Raw genomic sequence first — 22385 nt, 5'->3', positions numbered from 1 at the left:
TAATACACCCATCATGATTTTCTTATGTAGCTAAGGTGTGCTTCAATTTCGGAACACAGTTTTATTGAAGCAGTTGTAAAGTGTTTACCATGTTCACAGTGCATGATCTTCTGTTTAAATGTCATTTCTGTTCACCTTAAATGTGGGGTATAGGGCAAAACACTAACTGAACACAGAGTAAATTTGCATTAAGTGAAGAAATAATCACAGGTAGAGATTCTTGAGAATTATGCATTTACTTTTGTTTTTTATTGCTTTATTTATTATTATATGTAAGTACACTGAAGCTGTCATCGGACACACCAGAAGAGGGCATCAGATCTTGTTATGGTTGTGAGTCACCATGTGGTTGCTGGGATTTGAACTCATGACCTCTGGAAGAGCAGTCAGTGCTCTTAATCACTAAGCTATTTCTCCAGCCTGAATTATGCATTTATTTATCAAGATTGTTCAGCGTTTTTATTTCAGAGACAAACCCAAATCACCATTTTGAAGGTTCCTGGGTCTGGGGATTCCAGCGATGCCTTGTCCACAGATAGGAGGAGTTTCAAGCATTCTGTTTGTCTGTGTAGGGGAAGAGAAGAAAACCACACATGCAGTGAGTGTAATCTTACTGGGTACAGAGAGCAAGGTTCTCTGCAGGAAAGCAAACCGGCCACGGTGGAGAATGGGATCCTTCAGATGTTCTACCATAAGTGCACATACCCTTTGGTTACAAAGCTAGAGGACTCTTCTGGAGTTAGTACGCCAATCCAAAGGTGCGCATAGTTTCAGATTTTCTACCATAAGCTACTGTACCCTTTTGAAAGGAAGTTAGAGCACTCTGCCAGGGTTAGTATGCCAACCCAAGGGTGCACATTTCTGTGGTTTCAGTCAGTGAGAATTGTCTGAGCTCATCTAAGGAAAGGTCGGGGTAGTTTTGAGGGGAAGGAGGTCAGAGGAAGGCTTATGTGAGGAGTGCTAGGTGCTCACCTGAGCTGCAGGGGCTGCTGTATTCAGCGAATGCCACTTCATCTGAAAGACATGGGATTCAAATGTGAGAATGGGAGTTTTTGAGAGAGGATTTTGTGGAGGGTGCGTGATGTCTCGGGACTGACCACTTTCCTCAGTCAGGACCTGGATGATTGCTGAAAGATCATCAGACAAACCAATGGAAGGATTTTCTGCCCTTGAAGGCACTGGTTGACACTGTTACCCTGGGCCAACAAGATGGCTCAGTGAGGAAAGGTGCTTGCTGCCTTGCCCAACAACCTTAGTGAGTTCAGTCTTCAGGAGAGACGGAGAAAACCCATTTCCCCAAAGGGCCTGCTGACCTCCACAGGCACTATGATGTGCCAGCCTCTCACAAAATAAAGAAACAAATGTACACCAATACTGTAATCATTTACCCTGTGGGGAAAGTCAAAGTGTGCTTCTCCTACACTGTGTAAGCCGAGTACAGGCCGCGATCCCTGTAGATGTGTAGCCTTTCAGGTTCTGTGCTGTTTCTGTTTTCCTTCAATATTTCTTGAATTCTAGTCTGAAACATCTGGTATATCTCTTCACTTGACAGAAAAATCCCCATTTAATTCCCCACCCCTGGCTTTGTTCTCTTTCTTTGGCCATCACTGTACACACAGACTACAGATCTCTCTCCCCTTTTGATTCCTACTGTAATTATTTGTACAACTCATCATCTTCCCATTGCTGTATTCATAAGAAGAATTGTGTGTCTTTCAACATAGGGACTCTACTTTGTAAAGTGTTGGATAACTTGGGTTATGTGGACATGTTTGATCCCACGTGATTGCTTAGACAAGAACAAGCCATCAGTGGCTGAATAAATTAGAAATTTATAAATGGTTGTCTGGCCTACATAATGGGCCAGTGTCTGAAAAGCAATTGTTTTTAGTAGTAGGTATGATGGCACATGCCTATAATATAAGCTTTTGGGAGGCTGAGTCAGGAGGACTGAGAATTTGGGCTTGCCTTTGCTACATACTTAAAAATAAACCAAAACAACGACAAAAGCAACAAGTCTCTTTAGGGTCCACCACTGTCTCTTGCTCACCTGTCTCATAGTAGTCATAGACTTTCATGATGGCAGGCTGCAGGTTCTTTACTGGGATGTCTTGTTGAATGATAAAGGAGAAAGTCAGTTTCTGATTGGTCACCTGGGAAAGAGAGAAAAATGATCCAGACTCACGAGAGGGGCCAGGGCTTTTCTTCAGCACGACTCAGTTATTGTTGGATAGCAGCTAACCTCACAGTCAAGGTCTTCCAAAAGTTCACACCTATGTGGATGGTGAAATGGTGATAGGAACTTTAAACTGGGGACTTGAGAAACTGAGGTGGAGGCTTCTGGGAGAATATGAAGCCTTTCCAGTCTATTAAACCATTCCAAAAATCCATATTCCTCCTCAATGTATGATATTTGACTTTCTCCATTATGAGAGGCATTAAATCCTTTGACTTGCTGACTTGAGTCAGCAATGGAGTCTCAGGAAACCAACAGTGCGGAAAGACAGTGTGAAGATTATTATTATTATTGTTGTTGTTGTTGTTGTTGATGATGATGATGGTGGTGGTGGTAGTGGTGGTGGTGGTGGTGGTGGTGTGTGTGTGTGTGTGTGTGTGTGTGTGCTGTATGTGTGTATATTTATGGAGCCCAGGAGAGAGAATCAGATCCCCTGGAACTGGAGTTACAGGCAGTTTTGTGTTGGTACGGCTTCTGTGAACTGAATTCTGGTCTTCTGAAAGAGCAGTAAATGCCCTTAACTGCTGAGTCATATCTCCAGGAGAGAGGAAAAGAACTCAACGTATCATGTCAGATGAGGTGATGTGCCTCTAATTCTAAAGGCTTCCTTTAGAATCAAGAAAGACTATTCACCTTGGTAAGTGTAGGGACCCGGGAAGCACCATCTCCTGACCTACATAGATGGAGGACTATCCACCTCGTCACGTCTAGGGAGGCGGGAAGGAATCGCACCTGATCCAGATATAACAGGACGTTGCTGTTGCTCACTTCTGTTCTGCTCACGTGCTCTAATCTTTCAAGCTGAAAATGAGAGAAAACCCCCACATTACTGAAAAAGCCAAGGCCTTGTGGGTGAGAGAGGTAAATGAGCTGTGGGACTGAAGGTGATAGAAAGGTGATATTATTGAATTTATTTCAATGAATGGGAGGACACTTTTCCAATAAGAATGAAAATATGTTTACAAAATTGTGAATGCTACTCTACTAAAGGCCAGACAGAATATAACCTGACCTAGTAGTAGGTTTTTTGACTTTTGTTTGAACATAAAAATAGTCACCCATTTGGTAGTACTTTTCCCATATTCTCTGTGCTCTACTATCGACCATCGCTTGTTGTTAATTTTCATAGTTCTCAAAACATCTAAAACTATGCCTACAATTCTGGAATTTAATTTTTTCCCCTGAATCCTTATTGGCCAAGTTCATTACACTTTAAAAGTTATTGTTAGCTATATTGTGGACTCAACGAACCCAGACACCTTTCTTATGCTTCTTATGCTGGTTTCTATCACAATCCACATCTATATCTGCATTTTAACAAAATCCAAGTGTGTTAAATTAGTGCTAACATTGCTTTGACATGGGTTGACATAATTATGCTATTGTTGGTAGGCTCCGTGTCCAAGGATTCAGAGAATCCAAACATCTTGTCTTTGCCTGCTTACCTTTCTCACTGTTGGTTTCAATGGGATGAAACCAGATACCATCTTCACATCGACAATCACCATGTTGGAGGCTGGACGGCTCCCTGTGTAACTAAAGATCAGAGAAGTGGACAGGAATCATTTCAATAGTTTGACTCTAGCCTCCTTTGAGGTCCTCAGTAATTCCTGATATAGCCTGTGTTATTTTTTCGTATCTTAAAATATAGGGCCTTCATTGTCAATATAAATAGTTTTGAAATTAGACTGCATAACAATATCATCTGGAGAGTGCATTAAAATGGCTGGATCTGCCAGGTCTGCTGGTGAGCCAGCAGCATCTGCTGAGCCAGTAAGAGACCTAATATCAAAAACAAGTATGACTGGAGCCTGAGGGCTGACGGCTGGCATTGTCTGTTGTCACACCCACATGTGCTGGCATGTAAGTGACACACACACACACACACACACATACACACACACATACACACACACACACACACACACACACACACACACACACGATGATAGCTCATGGTATTGATGTATTTTTTCCATCCAAGAGCCCTTGTGTTTCTGCAGTTAGACCCTGTTGCTGGTTATATTTTGTATGAAGCTTTTGATGAGTGTCAGAAGAAGTGAATATCTCTTTTTTTTCCATTTAGAAAAATGGAATCTTAAAAGACTAGGAAGGCTATTCTTTGTTGATGAAGAAAAATAATCCATGTTAATTACTCATGGAAAAGAATAATGTATTATTTTGTTATGATAGTGGGCAAGAAAGAAACCCTAAAAGTAGACTAATTAGAAACTATAATTCTATAATTCTTCATTGTTCACTTTGTTGAAGTCCAGTATTTTTATTCATTTTTTTACAAAGCAAAATGTTAATGAAGAGACCCATTTTAGATATCTTTGAATATCTTCCATGAAGAGTTCTAGGAAGGCAGCTCTGTAGTTGCTTAGAGACAGAGACAGAGACAGAGGTAGATGCACATACAGAGACAGAGACTCATGCCCATCTCATACCTGATTTCTAGTGAGATCAGGAAGCTGTTGTGACCTTCGGGGTTATTACAAGTTAGAGGTACTGTCTGTACCTGTAGAGCAAATGCAGACTGCTGCTTCTCCAAGTGTATGTTGTATCTCAGTGTAGTCTGACAAGTAGAGAACAGAAATATTTCACCTCCATTGCACTGTGTCCTTGGGTCAATTTTTCCCAATTTGAGCATAATGTGTGCAGGTAGGCAAAGTCAGACTTTCCATTTTGGGGAAGGAGGTTCCAAGCTCCACAACCACAACTTCCAAGTATCTTACCTGAGTATACACACATCCTCCCCCTGACACAGTGATGGTGTAGTTCCCAGGAATAAATGGTAATGGAACCTGCTGCAGTAACAGGCGATTACTGTTCTCTACTTGGAACTTGTGGGAAAATAGCCCTGAAGACTGGATGGTCACCAAAGAAGATTTCTGGCGTTTGGAAAAAGTAACTGCTCCATATTTGGACAGTGCATCAAGGGCCACCACAGTGTCCTAATAGGAATGAATAAAATAATTCAGGATAGCATCCATTTGGAAGGTGTTGAGCTCTTCCCAAAGTTACTTCTAGCTGTGACAAAGTGTCTTGAGGTTTTGTCTGTAATTATTAGATCTCTAGATTTTATTTCAAGCTTCAATATACAATACGTTTGAGAGTCAAAAACATTCACATGGTTTTCCTTCTAGTGTTGGAGCATATGCAAATGCCCTCTAGCCAGCAGAAAATACAAATACAAATTAGATTTTGCTTTCAGCACTTATTCTTTTTCTTCCTTTGTCCCCGATTCCCATGGTTATGCCCTACTCCCATTGACAAATTGCTTCTGCCCTTGCAGAGCCATCGAGACAAGCCAAATGCCTGTCCTGATTTAGTCTTACTAAACAGAAAAAATTACTCTCTAGTGTTGTCCTTCACTGCCTGGCTCCTTAGTGGCACAGTCTGGGGAAGTGTACTTCATGACCAGAAAGGATGTCTGTCACAAGATCCTTCCTGATCTCCAGAGCTCTAATGCCACCTTGAGAACAGAGCCCAACAAGAGGGCAGAAGCATGCAGCGATGGTTTTACTGTCACAACAGGGACTGTGTATAGAAAGGAGAAAGGGAAAAGAACTTTACTGCAAAGTAGGGTGGCTAGAATCATGGAAGGTTTCTTTTCGAACATTGCATTTCCCCTTTAGAGGAACATACCATCTCGCTAAACTCCTGTGGAGAAAGAGGAACACTCCTCCACTGCTGGTAGAATTTCAAGATGGCACAACCACTCTGGAAATCAGTCTGGTGGTTCCTCAGAAAACTGGGCAGGACACTTTCAGACGACCCTGCTATATCAGTCCTGGACATATACCTAGAGGATTCCCCAGCATGTAATAAGGATACATGCTCCACCATATCCATAGCAGCCCTTATAATAGCCAGAAGCTGGAAAGAACCCAGATGTCCCTCAACGGATGAATGATACAATAAATGTGGTATATATACACAATGGAGTACTAGTCAGCCATTCGAAGCAATAATTTCAAGAAATTCTTAGACAAATGGATGGAGTTGGATAACATCATCCTAAGTGAAGTAACCCAGTCTGAGAACACTCATGGTATGCACTCACTGAGAAGCAGATATTAGCCTAGAAGCTTAGAATATCCAAGACACAATCCATATATCAAATGATGTCTAAGAAGAAGGAAGGAGTGGCCCCTGGTTCTGGAAAGGCTCAGTGCAGCAGTGTAGGGGAATACCAGAATAGGGAAGTGGGAAGGGGTGGATGGGGAAACAGCGGGATGGAAGAGGACTTATGGGACTTTTGAGGAGGGAGGATCCAGGAAAGGGAAAATCATTTGAAATGTAAATAAAGAATATATCGAATAAAAAATAAATTATGGTTATTACGGTAGATGTGTATTTTGGAAATGGGAGATATTATTGCCTCAGGAGAGTTCTACTGACTAGATGATAGAGTGAATAGTTTACACTCCTGATTTTTCCTAAGTATCAAGAGGTAAAACAGGGCAACAAGACCTCCTGCTTGCTTGGAGAAAGCCTGAAGGTGACCTATCCACATTAGATTAGGAGAGTCTGTCAGGAGAAGGGAAACAGCTGTCCCTTAGGTCAGTAGTGAAATGGACATGGTGATTTGGTCTTAGGTCTCCACATACTGTTACAGGGTGAGGGAGATATGTCTAGTATTCTAGATATTCTAGGATTTTTGCCATTGATTTATATTAAGGATTGGATCTGGGTTAGAAGTTCTCAGCAACATTGGCCTGTTTCACTAATGGTGGTATGAAGAGAACTGTGGTGGGAGACAGGAACTAAGGTAATTTGTTATGGGATATATCATCCCACACTTCCTATAGACAGAATATCCAAGAGTAATATTTCCTTGGTCTTTCTCTCCTCTTCACTCTTTGATAGTTCCTGCATCTCTTGTTCAAATCCCCTAACCCCATGGGGACTCTGAAGGAAAACCACCAACCTGTGTGGAGGAGAAGCCGCCATGGAAGTTCTGCTGCTTTGTGAGCCACTTGACGGTGCTCATTGACAAAGCCAGGTCCTCAGGGGTGGGGCCTGGCTGGGCTGTGAGCAGAGCCAGGAGCACATAGGCGCTCATCTCTACTTCAGCAGAGGAAGCTTGGGGCTTGTACAAATAAGGTTCTGACTTCCTGGGTTTCTCAGGTCTTTCCCAGTGGATGGAATTATCTTAGGGTAAAAATAGAGAAATAATTAAAAGAGATTAGGGCTAGAGAGATGGCTCAGTGGTTAAGAGCCCTGACTGCTCTTCCAGATGTCCTGAGTTCAATTCCCAGCAACCACATGATGGCACACAAGCGTCTGTAATAAAATCTGATGCCCTCTTCTGGTGTGTCTGAAATCAGCTACAGTGTACTTACAAACATATAATAAATAAATAAATCTTCCTTTTTTTTAAGTCTGAGTGGTCAATGACTGCATGTCCATATGTAGAAAGAAGGAACTATCAAAGGTTGTAGAAGATTTTAAAATTTTCATTCACAATATGGACCGGATTGAATAATCCACAGTAAAAATCTGCAGTTGGTGCTATGGGTCGTGGTTGAGAAAGACCGAGGACAGAAATGTAGAAGTTATTAACTAAATTACATCCTCAGTGGTGCTCTAGCAGAGCTTCTGAGGAGACAATGGCAGACATGATGCTTTTACTCATTATCTTGCTCACACCCAACAAGACATTGCTTGTTCAGTGTTCAAACCAAATGACTTAGTAAACTTTCCCAGTGGGTTCAGAGTTGCAATTGAAACAGCAAACCCTCGATGCATCTTTCCCCTTCATAGTCTTTGCTGGTCCTGGTAGAAATGTGTGCATCAGAGAGAAGCTAAGCTTAAACTACATTCACCTCTGTAACCTGGTTAGAGCTGTGTGCAATCTACTGTGATATGATATTTGTTGATTTCGGTCACATTATCAGAAAACACCAAACAGAAGGCTGTTACATAGAAGGAAGACTCATTTCTTAATGGGGCAGTCCAAGGAGAAACCTCAGTGTGTCATAGAGACAGGACTAACAGGTCTTCCCAGGCTCCAACTGTTCTCCTACATTCCGTCACTGGAGCTGGATGGAGGCAAACATGAGAACACACATTCTCACCTTCTTTTATAGCTTCCTTATCAAGTGACTTCAGGATTTCACTTCTCTTCTCCTGGTTCCCCGCCAGAGCGAAAGCATAGGCCATCAGTGCCTTGGTGTACACAAAGCTGCCATTTCCTCCTTGCTCTATGGTCTTCCAGGATGACTCTAGGCAGCTCAGGGCCTTGGCGACAACAAGTTGCTGTTGGCAGAACAAGGAAAATGGAGTTATGTGAAAAAAGTGTCCTAGCAGTCCCAGGACAAGTATGGAGGCTATTGAGGATTATCATTTACAAATCAATCCTCCCTCCCTCCTCTCCCCTCCCCGCCTCTCTCCTTCCTCCTCCCCACTCTTTCTTCATCCCTCCCTTTGTTTTCCCCTACCTCCCTCTCCTTCCTCTTCTCTCCCGCCATCCCTTCCTTTCTCCTTCCCTTCCTCCCTTACTTCCTCTTCTCTCCCATCCCCTCTCCTTACTCTCCTCTCCTCTCTCTCTTCCTCCTCCCCATTCTTTCTCTCTCTCCCTCTTTGCCTTACCCTCCCTCCCTCCTTTCTTCTTCTCTTGCTCCCTTTCTCCCTCCCCTCTCTCCATTCCTTCCTTTCTCCCTCCTTCTCTTCCCCTCCCTTCCTTCTTCCCTTCCTCCCTTTTATCTTTCCTATTTTCTTCCTGTTGTTAATTATCTGGCTACCCTCTCTCTGCTCTATCTTTTGGGAGCCATGTCTTTTTATAAGCTACATTCCATTTAAGATACAGACTAATAGGGATGTGTTTTCAGGTTGAGTTTTGGAATAAATCCAGGATTTCACTGAGCAAGTGGATGCTCATTAGTGGAATCTGACCAATGCAAAGCATTGTGAGAGAGAGAGAGAGAGAGAGAGAGAGAGAGAGAGAGAGAAGAAGAAGAAGAAGAAGAAGAAGAAGAAGAAGAAGAAGAAGAAGAAGAAGAAGAAAGAAAGAAAGAAAGAAAGAAAGAAAGAAAGAAAGAAAGAAAGAAAGAAAGAAAGAAAGAAAGAAAGAAAGAAAGAAAGAAAGAAAGAAAGAAAGAAAGAAAGAAAGCTGGCCCTGGCTTCAGAGAGGAGATGGAAAGCCACAGGCTTTACACCAGTCTGGGGTGCTGGTCCCTACCGCGTCTGGGAGTGAACTCTCCAGAAGAGCAATGGTTATGTAGGCAGAGAGGGTTATTTCATCATCTACTCCCCCCTGCAAAGAAGGAGTGAGATCAACAGAATGTACAGCAAGCAATCCAGCCAAGATGCCTTCCACACTTGTGGCCCATCCATGTATTCAATAGAAATTCCCATTCATATCCCCATTATGAAAAAGTACATTCCAAACCTAGAGGCTTACTCCTATCAATGGTCAATAGTATGACCTGACAGTAAGGTGTTCTCAGGTTACCGTGCTTATACGCAGTTCAGAAAAGGTCACCTTCATGGCAATGTGGAATAGTGATCCAGAGCTCCGGAAGCAGCCATTGTCCTTCTGCTGCTGGGAGAGCCATGTGAAGGCGTGGGTGATGTGCGATTCATCGATGAAGATGAAGGCTCGAGCTTGGGCAAAAGACTTGAGCACAAAGGCTGTGAGCCTGATGGGGAAGGGAGAGTGTGGAGATGAAGCTTTTCTTCTGAGGCAGCACTTCCTCATATGGGTGTCCAGGGGCCCAGTCCACAGTCATGAGCAATCCCTTCCATGAAGTAAGATGCTGTACAGCTGCTGTGAGGAACAAGAGATGAGCAAGGCCTGGCACACAGTGGACTCTTCTTACCAAGTGTTTCCTTGATTCTCCTCATCTCCATCTTCATCCCCAAAGGCGCTGTAGGAGCCGTCCTTGTGTTTGTAGTTCAGCTCCCTCTGATAGCCTGGAATAGAAGGCTTTGGGTGTGTGCTAAAGAAACGGATACATCAGAGAATGCTAAGCTGTACATCTGATGTCAGAGAGGCCCTCATGCACGTACCCTGGCTTATAGGACTGACCACGAGCACTGCTCAGCTCTCCCCTCAATGCTAAGCCCATTTCTAGACATTTCTAGAGAGAATATTTACGAGAACAAGGTGGAGTTTCTGAGCCTTACTGACCAGCTCTGAGGAAGTCAAGGGCCTTGGACTTGATCTTCTGAGTCAGCTGTTGGGTTTCATTCAGATATTTCAGTACATAGATGTTGGGAGCGAAAAGGACCATGTTCTGCTCCCCACAGCCAAAGGGCATATGGAGAAGATTTTGTGTGTTTTTTATGGCTGAACTCAAGATATCACCTGGAAGTGAGAGGCGTGACATCAGAATAGCCATTATCTTCAAGAACAAAATAAAGCCATTAATAGAATCACTTCTCAGTGATGTGAGTGAATTTTATGGGTGACATGTGGTGGAACCCAGTGGGAATGGAGGGGATAAAGACAGAAGGAGGACGTTAAAGAGATCAAGTGAAGCAGTTTGGAAGCTACATTTGGAATCATGGTGGGGGCAGGGCAGCGGTAGTGACTGTTGTTCCAAGTCCCCAGGTGTGGGTTGACTCACCCGTCACAGAGAAATGGGCTCGGGATGAATCTTTCACTACTGTTGGTGGGAGCACCAGGGACAATTTTTCTGATACCTCAGCATCTTAATAAGCAAAACAAACAAATAGGTGATCACCTCTGCATATCTAAAGTGCCCTAAGATCAATGGCTTCAGAACTGCGTCATAAGCTTTGAGTTCTTGCCTCTCTAGAAAAATGATCTTGAGATAAATATCACAAATATTCCAGGTACCACAGGCCTGTCAAGCTCCATTGCCTTCTCTTTTATCACCCACTGCTTTGAAGCAAAGCGTCTGTCCAGAATGTAATGTCTGAGCCTCTGGGATCTGTGTTCTACTTCTATCAATTTCCTAATTAGTTTTAATATACACAGGAAAATGGGTTATTGACTGAATTTTGATTAGGAAAATCCTGCTTGTGTATGTGTGTTTGTGTGTTTATGTGTGTGTGTTTGTGTGAACTTTGACATAAGTTAGTGTTTTCTTGGAATGGGGACTCTCAATTGAGAAAATGCCTCCATAACTAACACTGGGCTATAAACCAGTCTTGAAGCTTTTCTTTTTTAATAATAGATGTGGTAAGTCCTGGCCCAGTGTATGCCATCTGTGGTGTATAAGAAAACAAAGTGAGCAAGGGCAGAGCAAGCTAGGAAGCTGCCCCCCCTCCACAGCTCCCGCTTCAGTTCCTCCTTCCAGATTCCTGCCCTGACTTTCCTTCATGATGGACTGTGAAGGACTGTGTAAGCTGATCAACTGTCCAAGTTGCTTTTGGTCATGGTGTTTATCTCAAGGATGGAATCCTAAACCAAATCAATGTGTGAATAAACATCCAATTTGTCAGAATAAGTGCATGGAGCAATCCTGCGCTGGATTTGTTCTTCCTGGTTCCCTGAGTTGCTCGGGAGGCTCTCTGACCTCTCCCTTTGCAGCTTTCCTACAGCAGGGATGATGGGTAGATTACATTGTCATCAGTAACTATGAGGGGAAGCAGAGTTGCCTAGTGGAAAGAATAGGGCTTTTTTTATCCTATCTTTAGCTTTTTTTAAAAATAATTATCTCCAGTGACCCCCTTCCTGCTCTCTTTTTCATGGAAAACATTTAAAGGATTTTAGTATTCTATGATGATTTTCTTTCACTTGTTGTATTAGGAAATGCTACATTAGTTTACCTGCTTAACAAAGAGATTTGTTTTATTTCATCTCTTTTGTTAACTTTTATATAATAATGGATTTTAAATTAAATTAAAGTTATTATTATAATTTCCTTATTCTTTTTGACATTTATGTTTTGAGTAGACACTACAAGCACCCAGTAACAGAGCTGCTGGCAATTGAGTCATTATTGTGAGTGGACAGTCCCTGACCTTATACATGTCCCTCATAGGGGACAGTGAGCTTCCTCTTGTGTGATACATTGCTGTATTTTCCCTGCAATAATTAGCTTCCAATGAGGAGCAGTTATGTAAAAGAGCAAGTCATAAAAACAACCACTAGAGAAACATGTTATGCTAACTACACACCATGTTTTAGCTTCACTTACATGTGAAATTTTTTCAGCCATATAAATCTTTGTTTTTATTTCTGATCTAACACAAAACAGTAAGGTATTTCCCAAGATAGTCTCTACATTCCCACTCCCCCCACCCTTTTAAAAGAAAATTTCAATTGTGAGTTCTCTTCAGTCATTCCCTATCTATGACTTTCTAAGTATTGAGATTGATGTAAAGGCTTCTGTATTCTAAAAATAAAAGGCTACAGTAAACCGTGAATTCCTCAGGAAACTATACTCTTGAGAACTGCATCACGTAAGTGATTATTTTAATTTACAAGACTCATTATTGCTAGTGTTTGAGGGGTTATAAAGTATTCAGTATTCTGATTTTCTTATAGGAATATTGCAAGATCTCTGAGTAGGTGACTTAAGTTACTGTCTCATTGATGTTTTGAAAGGTTCTCACCTGATTCACAGAGCAGTGAGGTGAAGGTATGCTCTTTCTTGATTCCTTCAGGCTTGGACAAAAAGATAGGAAATTCAGACATGAGAAATCAAATGTACAAACACAGATTGTGCAAGCACATCATTGCTGGAGGGAGTTTTGTTTTGTTTTGTTCTGTTCTGTTTTGTTCTGTTCTGTTTTGTTTTGTTTTGTTTTGTTTTGTTTTGTTTTGTTTTGTTTTATCTTTGTAGGGACAGCTTTACTTGTGAGGCCATGGGCTGGAATGGCTTCAGGATGTGAGAATTTTCAAGGTGAAAAAGAAGGCAATAGTGGAAGATAATAAAGAAAAAGGGGCAGAGCATAATCGGAAGAAAGGGGTATAGCCTTAAGAAGACAACCTGGTTAGATCATCCTCCCTGCCCCCAAGCTTCAGTTAAAAGACTAGAAAGGGGAAAAAGCAGAACACATATGGGTTTAAAAGCATGGGCTTGCCAGCTATGAACTATCTCAAGGTTGTAGATTATTATCTATGATTTTTCTTCTAAATATAGTCAACATTGCTCAATTTTCTGGACGCAGCACACGGCTGGCTAAGGTTTACTCACCTCAACTATCAGGACTTTGATCACTGTGTCCTTTCTCCCAGTCTCAGGAACTGTGGCCACCTCAGAACCACAGGGCTCTGGGGACTGTTGTGCTTCCGCAGAAACAGAGAAATTCACATTCCCTGAAACAAACAGTCCAGATAGCTGAGCTCATATCTGCCAGGAACCTGGCATCTACCAAAGTCCCAAGATCTGCAGGTTATGCTAGGTTCTAGAAGTGGTTCAAGAGCTTGTCTTGTATTTAAGAAGGAGGTAAGTACACACCTGAAGCAGTAATGACTGAGAGCTTCCTCTTGGGGACCCAAATGAGGATCTGGGTAGAGCCCCCTTACAAATTTTTCACTCACCTAAAGATTTGGGAGTTACCAACCAGGATGAGGTGTGCCTCCCATTGGCACCAAGGCAGTAAGAATCTTGGTCTTTTCCCACTGGGACAGCTGTGAAATCAGGAGAGGCTTCCAGCTGCACAGCTATCTGTGGTCCCACAGGGAAAAAGAAATAACAAAATAAATAAATGAAAAGGAAGATGTCACCATGGAAAGACAACGTATAATGTATGGGAGTAGGTAGGCAAAAGTTTGGAGGGGATTTGTGATAGAAAGAGACCAGGAGGGGATGTGTTTGGAAAACATGTCTAAAATGTCATGTAAGTTGACACAGAAGGCTTGCATAGATTTAATCCCCACATACATGTCTAGAACTTTATTTAGTTACCATCTATGTATTATCCTCACAATTCATTAAGAAGATAATTATATATGTGTCTACTTATATTAATTTTATTTTGATGGCAGAATTACATTACTATAGTAGATTTTTAACTATGATTTTGAAGTCTACACCTACCTCTAGAAAAAGCAAAATCCACTGTAAAACAATATGCCATCTTATCCTGACCACAACCTCATATACCTATGAGGGCCAGGCCCTTTAATTTTATACAGAGGCTACTTGGAATATCCTATCTCTTTCAGTGCATTATGTGATGTTTAAATCCTGGCAACATCACCTAATTTTACATCTTGTCCATATTGTTAAACAACCCTTTTCTCTATGTATGTAGCTAGAGTCTGGGAATTGTACAATCTCTTCCCCCTTTCTTTCTTCTTTTCATTTAAGTCTTAGTTATAGTTTACACACACTAATTGCTCTCTTTCCCTCTGGTCATGCTTAATTCAGAAAGGTGTTCACCGGCATGCTTGTAGGGAGGTAGTTCAACACAGTAGCTTTGAGGGTGAAGGCTTCTCCACGGATCACAGAGTAGGGCATTGTGACCTCCACAAAGAAGGGCTGGAAGGCTTGGAGAGGTACCACAGAAGAGAGGCCCAGGCCTGTGTCATTGGACAGGCAGAGGGCCCCGGCCCTCCATTCAGTGATGGTGTCAGGGACTGTCATTTCCAATTCAGCCACTCCTGAGGAGCTGGGAGAGTGAAAATGTAAAACACTGAAAGTGAGCACATGAATTAGTTATCTCTGAGATGGTGACTGAGTGTGACAAGACACCATCCCTCTGAGTCCTTCAAAGGAGTCTTAGGAAGCGAACAGAGCAAACTGGACTCCAGAAGGCAAAATAAAAGGACTTTTGGTAATCTTGTTTTTCCAACACATGTCATAGCCCCACAACATCTCAACGTTCATATGTCATTGGAAATCTGAACATAGATTTGATGTTTTTTCTGAATTCCCATCTTCAAAATATCACACAACAGTCTTATGACTTATATGGTCCACTCCATGTAGCAGTCCTGTAGTCTGCTCCATATAAGACTGCCTCATCTACTACTCACTATGGTGATCCTAAATAGTTTAAGCTATCAGGCAGGTACGTGATAGTTTTTAGGTGCATTTTCTGGGAGCGATGAAAATACATATATTTCCTTTGTTTATGATAAAAATTAAAGAAATCCAAGAAGACAAAGAAAAATTGTATACCCAGCCCAAATCATATAAATTGAAATCACTTACTTTACTATGACTATATCCCAGATCCAGGTTTCAGGAAAATATTTTCGAATGGAGTCAGTAAGCGGATATTTATGTGATGACTTTTTACTTAGTGGCATTTTAGGTGGTTGTCTTCCATTTGCTCCTGAGCGAAAACTTTCTATAATATCTAATTCCACCTCAGGCACTGTGAAGTTACAAATGAAGAAATAAACATAGTAATTGAATACAGTGGGACACAATGATGCAGTGTAAATGTAGCTTAATTTTCAGTTCCTTTTTGACTGTTAAACACTGTAACAGTTACACTGGAAATGATGCATTGAATCACTCATTTTGGAGGAGATGGGGTAATGCCTTTGTCAAAGGTGAAACCTCACCTAGAGTAGTTGAAGTTGGAAGGAACTATGATATATATTTTCTTGGGTTGCATATTGGATAGTTAGTGAATGCTTACAGATATAATGTGCCCCCTAGGAGGAAGGACGATCCTAGGTAATAGATCTTGTGACTACAATGAGAATCACTCCAGGCAAGAGCTTAATGGTGTCTACATTATCATCAGAGATGTTCTTGCAATGTTTTTTCTTTCTTAAGATCTGTAGGATTAATCCAATATTTTAATAGGTTTTTCAATTTGCATAAAACTGAAAGAGGTATAAGTACAAACTCTTGGGTTAGAAATGAGAAGTTTATTACCCCAGAATCATAGCACTGGCTTGGGTTTGTACTGGTAAGAAATGTAGTGTTGAAAGTTGGCGATGAATGGTCTGTACTCTGCTTTTTTTCAAGGACAAGTTTACATGCAGATTTAGTTAGGGCTTCACCTGAGTATTTCCTAACTGACTTCTAAGCATAAAAAATCTCTCCCAATTTTTTAATTCATGCACACACACACACACACACACACACACAGAGAGAGAGAGAGAGAGAGAGAGAGAGAGAGAGAGAGAGAGAGAGCTTCTTTTGTATAGGTCCTTCCCTGTGATAGCCACAACCTGTAACCTGACCTTTGTCTTTATATTTGCCTTCAAGAACTAAGTATTTTCTAGTGTTTTAAGTTCTTCACCCATAACCTTAACAGCTACAGGGATAGTTGCCCAATTATTCCATTGTTCAGAGTACTCACAGTGCCTCAGGTCCTGTTGATTTTAGAAACTTGTGAAGATATTTCAATTTCCTTTCAAATTAGTATGAGGAAAATTAATATTGTACAGTCAGAATAATTTTTATGTTAACAGATATAAAAATAAATTTTGGTATTTAGAATATAAATAATAATAAAGATAGGGTTTCATGATTTCAAGTTATATTACAGAGGTAAAGTAATAAAACCAGCATGGTAAAGGCACAAAAATAGACATGTAGATCAATGGAACAAAATACAAGACCCAAACACACTCATGTAATCACAGATATCTGAAAGTGGACATAGATGCCAAAAACATACACCAGAGGAAAGACAGCATCTCCAACAAATGGTCCTGGGAAACCTGGATGCTCACATATAGAAGAATGAAAGTAGACCAATGTCTATGACCCTGCCCAAAAATCAACTCCAAATGGGTCAAGAACCTCAACATGAAACTCGAAACTCCTAGGGGAAGAACCATAGGCAGCAACCCTACAAAACACAGGTAGTAAAGGGCTCTGTGAATGAGACCCATTGCAGATTCTTTTTGCACAACTAGGGAACAATCATTTGAGTGAAGTGGAAGCCAAGAGAGTGGGAGAAAAATCTTTGGTAGCTATACATCTGATAGAGGATAGATACCCCAACTATATATAAAACTCAAAAAACAAAGAGTCGAGGAAACAAGCAGCCCAACTTTAAAAAAAAAAAAATGAGCTGTGGACCTGAACAGTGGCTTCAAAAGAAATTTTAAAAGGTTAAGACAAATCTTTTATCAATGTTTGTTATGCTAGCAATTAAGGAAATGCAGATAAAAACAACCCAGATTTCACCTCACCCCAGTCAGGATGGCTAAGGTCAACAAAACAACTGACAACACCTGACAACACATGCTAGAGAAGATACAGGGAAAGGGAGCCCTCATTCCCTGTTGGTGGGGAAGCAAATGGTGCAGCTACTCTGAAAGGGACTCAGATGAGAGGAGGAGGGAAAGAGTAAATGGTTCACTGGTTGATATATGAGTGTGCATGGACCCTTTCCTACCTCACACAATGATCCTGTATCCCAATAGCTATTGCATTTTTCCTTATTTAAACATTGAAGGAAGGACCTCCAGCCTTTAACGTCCTTATAGCAGCAGCATGCATCTGGGCACATTTTGCTTTGGTAAACTTGGGTTCTTTTTCTCTTACATGGATTCTGTGCATGCACTACAATTTTGTTTTATCAGCTTCCATAAATAATTCCCATTTATTTTGTCCTGGAAATACTGATGTGTTATTTTACCTGCCAGTGAAACCGTGTCATAGTACAAACAATTTGTAGGATGCTTGATCTTCAAGTTGGTGAATGCCGTTAAACCCATGTCCTAGAGATAAAAGTATTAATCAAGCAAAAATACTTCAAAATTCTGAAAAAAAAAGTGTGTATAAAAATCGCAGTAAATATTTCACATATAGTTTTACATGTTCAAGTAGAATTCCTATGCAAATTGTGTCTCATACTCATTAGGGAGTACAGTGAAGAACATAGAATTTATAGTGAGGCACAAGTGCCAGCCTTCTTTCTGATACAACACCATGCATGATGGTGCACGCCTTTAACCCCAGCACTTGAGAGGCAGAGGCAGACAGATCTCTGTGACTTTGAGGCCAGACTGCGGTAGTCCACAGAGCGAGAGCCAGGTCAACTGAAACTACATAATGAGAGCCTGTCTGAAAAGCCAACAACAACAATAACAATAATAATAAATAAAACAGTCAGTCCCTCCCTCGGAGACAATAGAGTCCCTCCCTCTCTCCTCAATAGAGAGAAAAAATAGTCCAGACTGGCCACTTTCCAAGCTGTAGCTGTTGGAATGCTTAGGATTTGAACTCATGAACTGCCACATGTAAGGTGGGTGGTCTGCCACTGACTCATTTCCCTGGCCTGAGCCTAAAATTCTTTACTAATATAGCATTCATTAAACCTAAGTGATTCACAGAGCAGCATGTGGATAGATAATAGGGCTCACCTCCACGTATCTGTAGACATCCTTCCCTCGTCCATATGGTACTGAGTATGTGACTTCACCAGTGGTCCATGGTCTGTACGGCACACAACGTTCTAGGCTTTCAGACCTTGGAATGAAGTTGTGCTTCATAGCTGGCAGACTGTATATCTGTAAGAGACAGGAGATGAGGAGGCATGTGGGAGCACTTCCTGAGTTAGCTTCGGCTGACATTGTGGTTCCTGAGTTGACTGGTTGGCTCCAGCAGGTCCCTCTTTCTTGGAAGATACACACTGTGATCATTACAAATACCTCAATGTTCAAGAAATAGCTGTTCTCATCGACAGTACGGGCACCCAGTGCATGGAGAGGGCAGTGTGTGGGGGGGGGGCGAGCAAGGAACCTCCATCCACCCCCCTTTAAATAACCCTTGCATTTTTAAACAATTGCCTAAATTTGTCAGCTAAAAGAAACTGCTCAAGAAAGCTCTTGTTTAATATATTTGGGGAAAGTAAAAAGAAAAAAGAAAAACATTTTAGCAGTATACTTTCCAAAGCATTTTCTGCACGTGCATCATAAAATCTCATCATTAAACTTAAATTAAATATTGTTTTAATTTATATGTTAGTTTAAGACTGGAAAATTTCTAGCATTATCTGGACTGAAGATTTCTGCTTTTAAATTTACATATCTACTGTACATTCTAAAACATGCTATTAGCCAGTGTCAATAATGATTTTTACACTACTGGAGTAATCACATAATTATTCCTAATAAGTCCTGTTTTTAATTCAATATAAAGAAGAGTTTAACTGTTATATCTTGGGCCAAACTCCTGTAAATAATGTATGGTTTCATTTGTGCTTCTGAGAATTTTCAAAACAAGTTAAGAACCGTGCATTTTATAATTTAAATTTTTAAATCATATCTTTTTTATTCTTATTTGGGGAACTCTTTAGATGTGCAAGATTCTGTTTGTATAAACGATTTTGTTTTGCTCCACATGCAGTGTGACTCTGAAAGGCTCCATCATGAGCATCTGAAGGGGACAAGCCACTCCTGGGGTAGGACAGGTGCGGTAAGAGCACAGAAGGCAGTGTTGCAACTCACAGAGCACCTTATTTCCTTTTTTGTCTTTGGTTTATTGTCTAAAGTTTTCTGATCTGTTTTTCGGGATTTTATAATGAAGAGCTCCCTTACAGACACTGTCAGCATTAAATGCAGTGGTTTTACCTTCAAGAGCCCTAGTGGGTGAACAATCACTGTTTCATCAGAACTAGGGTCACTTCTGGCTCAGAGCATTCTCTGTTGACCTTTTGGACAAAAGCTGAAGGGACTCACCCAGGAAGGGGAGAGATCAGCCTCGGGCTTCAGGAGCAGCACGCTTTGGTCCACAGCTCTCAGGCCACAGAGGGACTGAGGAGAAGCTGTGACCTGCAGACGGGTTTGTGAGGCGGGGAGACTTTGGGATGAGCTGAAGCTCAGGTCCACCTGCGGGAAGGAAAATCAAGTTTAGCAGTGGTTGAGGGTGGGGTGGGGATCTAGGGTGTGGTGGGGATCTAGGGTGTGGTGGGGGTCGAGGGTGGGGTAGAGGTGGGATTCCTTGTCTTGCAGCCGTGTAACCTGCCACGTGGAGTCACCCTGGAACTTGGTACTCACATGTTTTTCCAGATTATGAATACTGTCAGAAGCACAACTGAAGTTAGTTGCTTCCCCTTTCTCCCCCGGGGTTGATTTATGAAGACAAGAAATGTGGCAGTCAAACTCAAGCAACTACTCCGGCTCCCTGAAATTCCTGCAAATAGCTCATTTTTTGGTGATTGTGGACACATATGTGACTGTGGTGTAATGCACACACGTGTGCCGGTGCATGTACCATGTACCCAGCAGAGGGCAGAGGCTCCTGCTCTCTACCTTATTCTTTTGAGAATGTCCCTCATAATCCTGAAGCTAAACTGGCAGCTGGCAAGTGCCAGAAATTCTCTTGCCTGTAACCTCCACAGCACTGGGGTTATAGGACCCCCTGGTCGCGCTGATATCAGAATTCAGTGCAGCAGGTGCTGTTACCTACTTGAGCCATCTCTGCAGCCCTAAAGTTACACTCCCTTCCCTCTCTTCTCATCTTCTCTTTTTCCTCTCCCCCTCCTCCTCTCTCCCTCCCTCTCCATCTCTGTCTGTCTCTGTCTTTCTCTTCCTCTCCGTCCACCTCTTTCTGTCTCTCTGTCTCTCTCTGCCTCCCTGTCTCTCTCTATCTCTATCTCTCCCTTTGCTCCTCTACTTCCTTACTCCTCCCTTCTCTTTCTGGTGAGGTTTTTTGAGACAATATTTCTTTGTGTATCCCTGGATGTTCTGTAACTCACTCTGCAGACCAAAATGGCCTCAGAGATCTACCTGCCTCCTGAATGCTGGGATTAAAGGCTCAACATCACAACCAGGCAACAAAGTTACTTATTATAAAGGACTTTTTCACGATGAATCTTATACCCTGGGGTGGAAACACCATATTCTAATTGGAAATATGTCTACATCTGCCTCTCTATCTGGCTACCGGATCATTGGCCAATACCTTCATGTCTCAATGCCTCCTATTCATTTCCTCCAGTGAAGCAAACTGCCATGGACGGGGCTGTGTAGTAAGCCACCTTTTGTTCATCTCTATTACAAGATGGCGCTGGCCACATGCAGCTCCCTGGTAGTAAATCACTGTAGTACATGCACAGTGTGCTGTATTTCTTATCACACTTACATGCTAATGAAGAACTCACTTAGTTCACCAATGAGGAAACGGCTGGCTATCTCCCTTGGCAGAAGGAGCTGACTAGGCTATACAAGATCAGGCTGGGAAAGAGCCCGGGGTCGCCAAAAGAAGAAATAAGCTTAATTCAAGGTTTCCCGATTAAACCATAAGAAGGAAGAAACTCCCTGGTGTTGCGTCCTCTTTGCTGGCGAGGGTGGACATGACAGGGCTGTATTGAAAGGGGCTGATGGAGCAGATAAGAGGTGTCCTTAACTACTCTAGAGTAAGAGAAGCAGAGATGCTCACCAACAGACATAGTTTCAATGGCCTAATGTGAATAGGAGCTGAAGAGCTGTGATTCAGCACACATTAAATATGCTGTGTCATAAAATTTAATACTAGCAGGGGTCTTATGTTCCTATCACCCATATAGAAAAATCACAATGAAAAACTGGAGGGAAAATAAATGTATTAACTATTGATAGGACTGGATTCTATGACTGGTCTTGCATGAGATTATGTGACATGAAGGGTCTATGAGATGGCTCAGTGGGGAAAGTCCCCTGCTGACCTGAGCTTGACCTCTCAGACTCAGGAGGGAGGAAAGCACAGACTTCTAAAACTTGTTCTCTTACCTCTACATGGGTGCATTCACGTGCACATGTACACACTCAGATCAATACAATAAAAATGTAGGTTGCACAACTTTAAATTAGTTACTAAGGATTCCGTTCTACTCTCCTGCTCTCCACTTCCTTGCTTCCTCTCTCTTGAACCTCCGACAGGTGTGGGGATCGTGAATTGAAATCTGGCTCTCTGGCACTAGCCACATCTTTGCCACTGAGGCACACAGCATGACTGGGTTTAGCATATTTATCTGAAATTTCTGTCATTAAGACCACCCTTTTTAAATAGAAATTTTAGGTAATAAATTCCTCACTTTGTTGCGAAGACACTTTTCAACTTCAAAGTTTACAGAATCTGCAATCACTTCTCCATCAGGCAAGATGGTGTAGATGAGCATTTTAACCACGGGTGCCATGCTGAACTCCACAGGGATCTCCAAGGCAAAGTTGCCTTTTACTGGAGCTGGAGGGAATGGGAAGAGACGGATATGGGTCAGAGTACTGACAGGAAACCCAAATAACTGAACTCAGGGATTTGGATTACTGTCTATATGTGGAAGATAGTTCTCCTGTCCTGTGGTTAGTTGTTTACATGCTATT

At 41.8% G+C, this 22385-nt stretch overlaps 1 pseudogene; it reads right to left on the bottom strand.

The window, feature by feature from the left end:
• Positions 1-934: 934 nt before the first annotated feature.
• Positions 935-22385, bottom strand: part of LOC127677611 (murinoglobulin-2-like) — a 41094-nt pseudogene continuing 19643 nt past the window's right edge.

This window comes from Apodemus sylvaticus, chromosome 2 (genome assembly GCF_947179515.1).
Source record: "Apodemus sylvaticus chromosome 2, mApoSyl1.1, whole genome shotgun sequence".
NCBI classification, from domain to species: domain Eukaryota; kingdom Metazoa; phylum Chordata; class Mammalia; order Rodentia; family Muridae; genus Apodemus; species Apodemus sylvaticus.
Note: the sequence above shows the minus strand (reverse complement) of the source record. Positions and strands in the feature narration are given on the sequence as shown.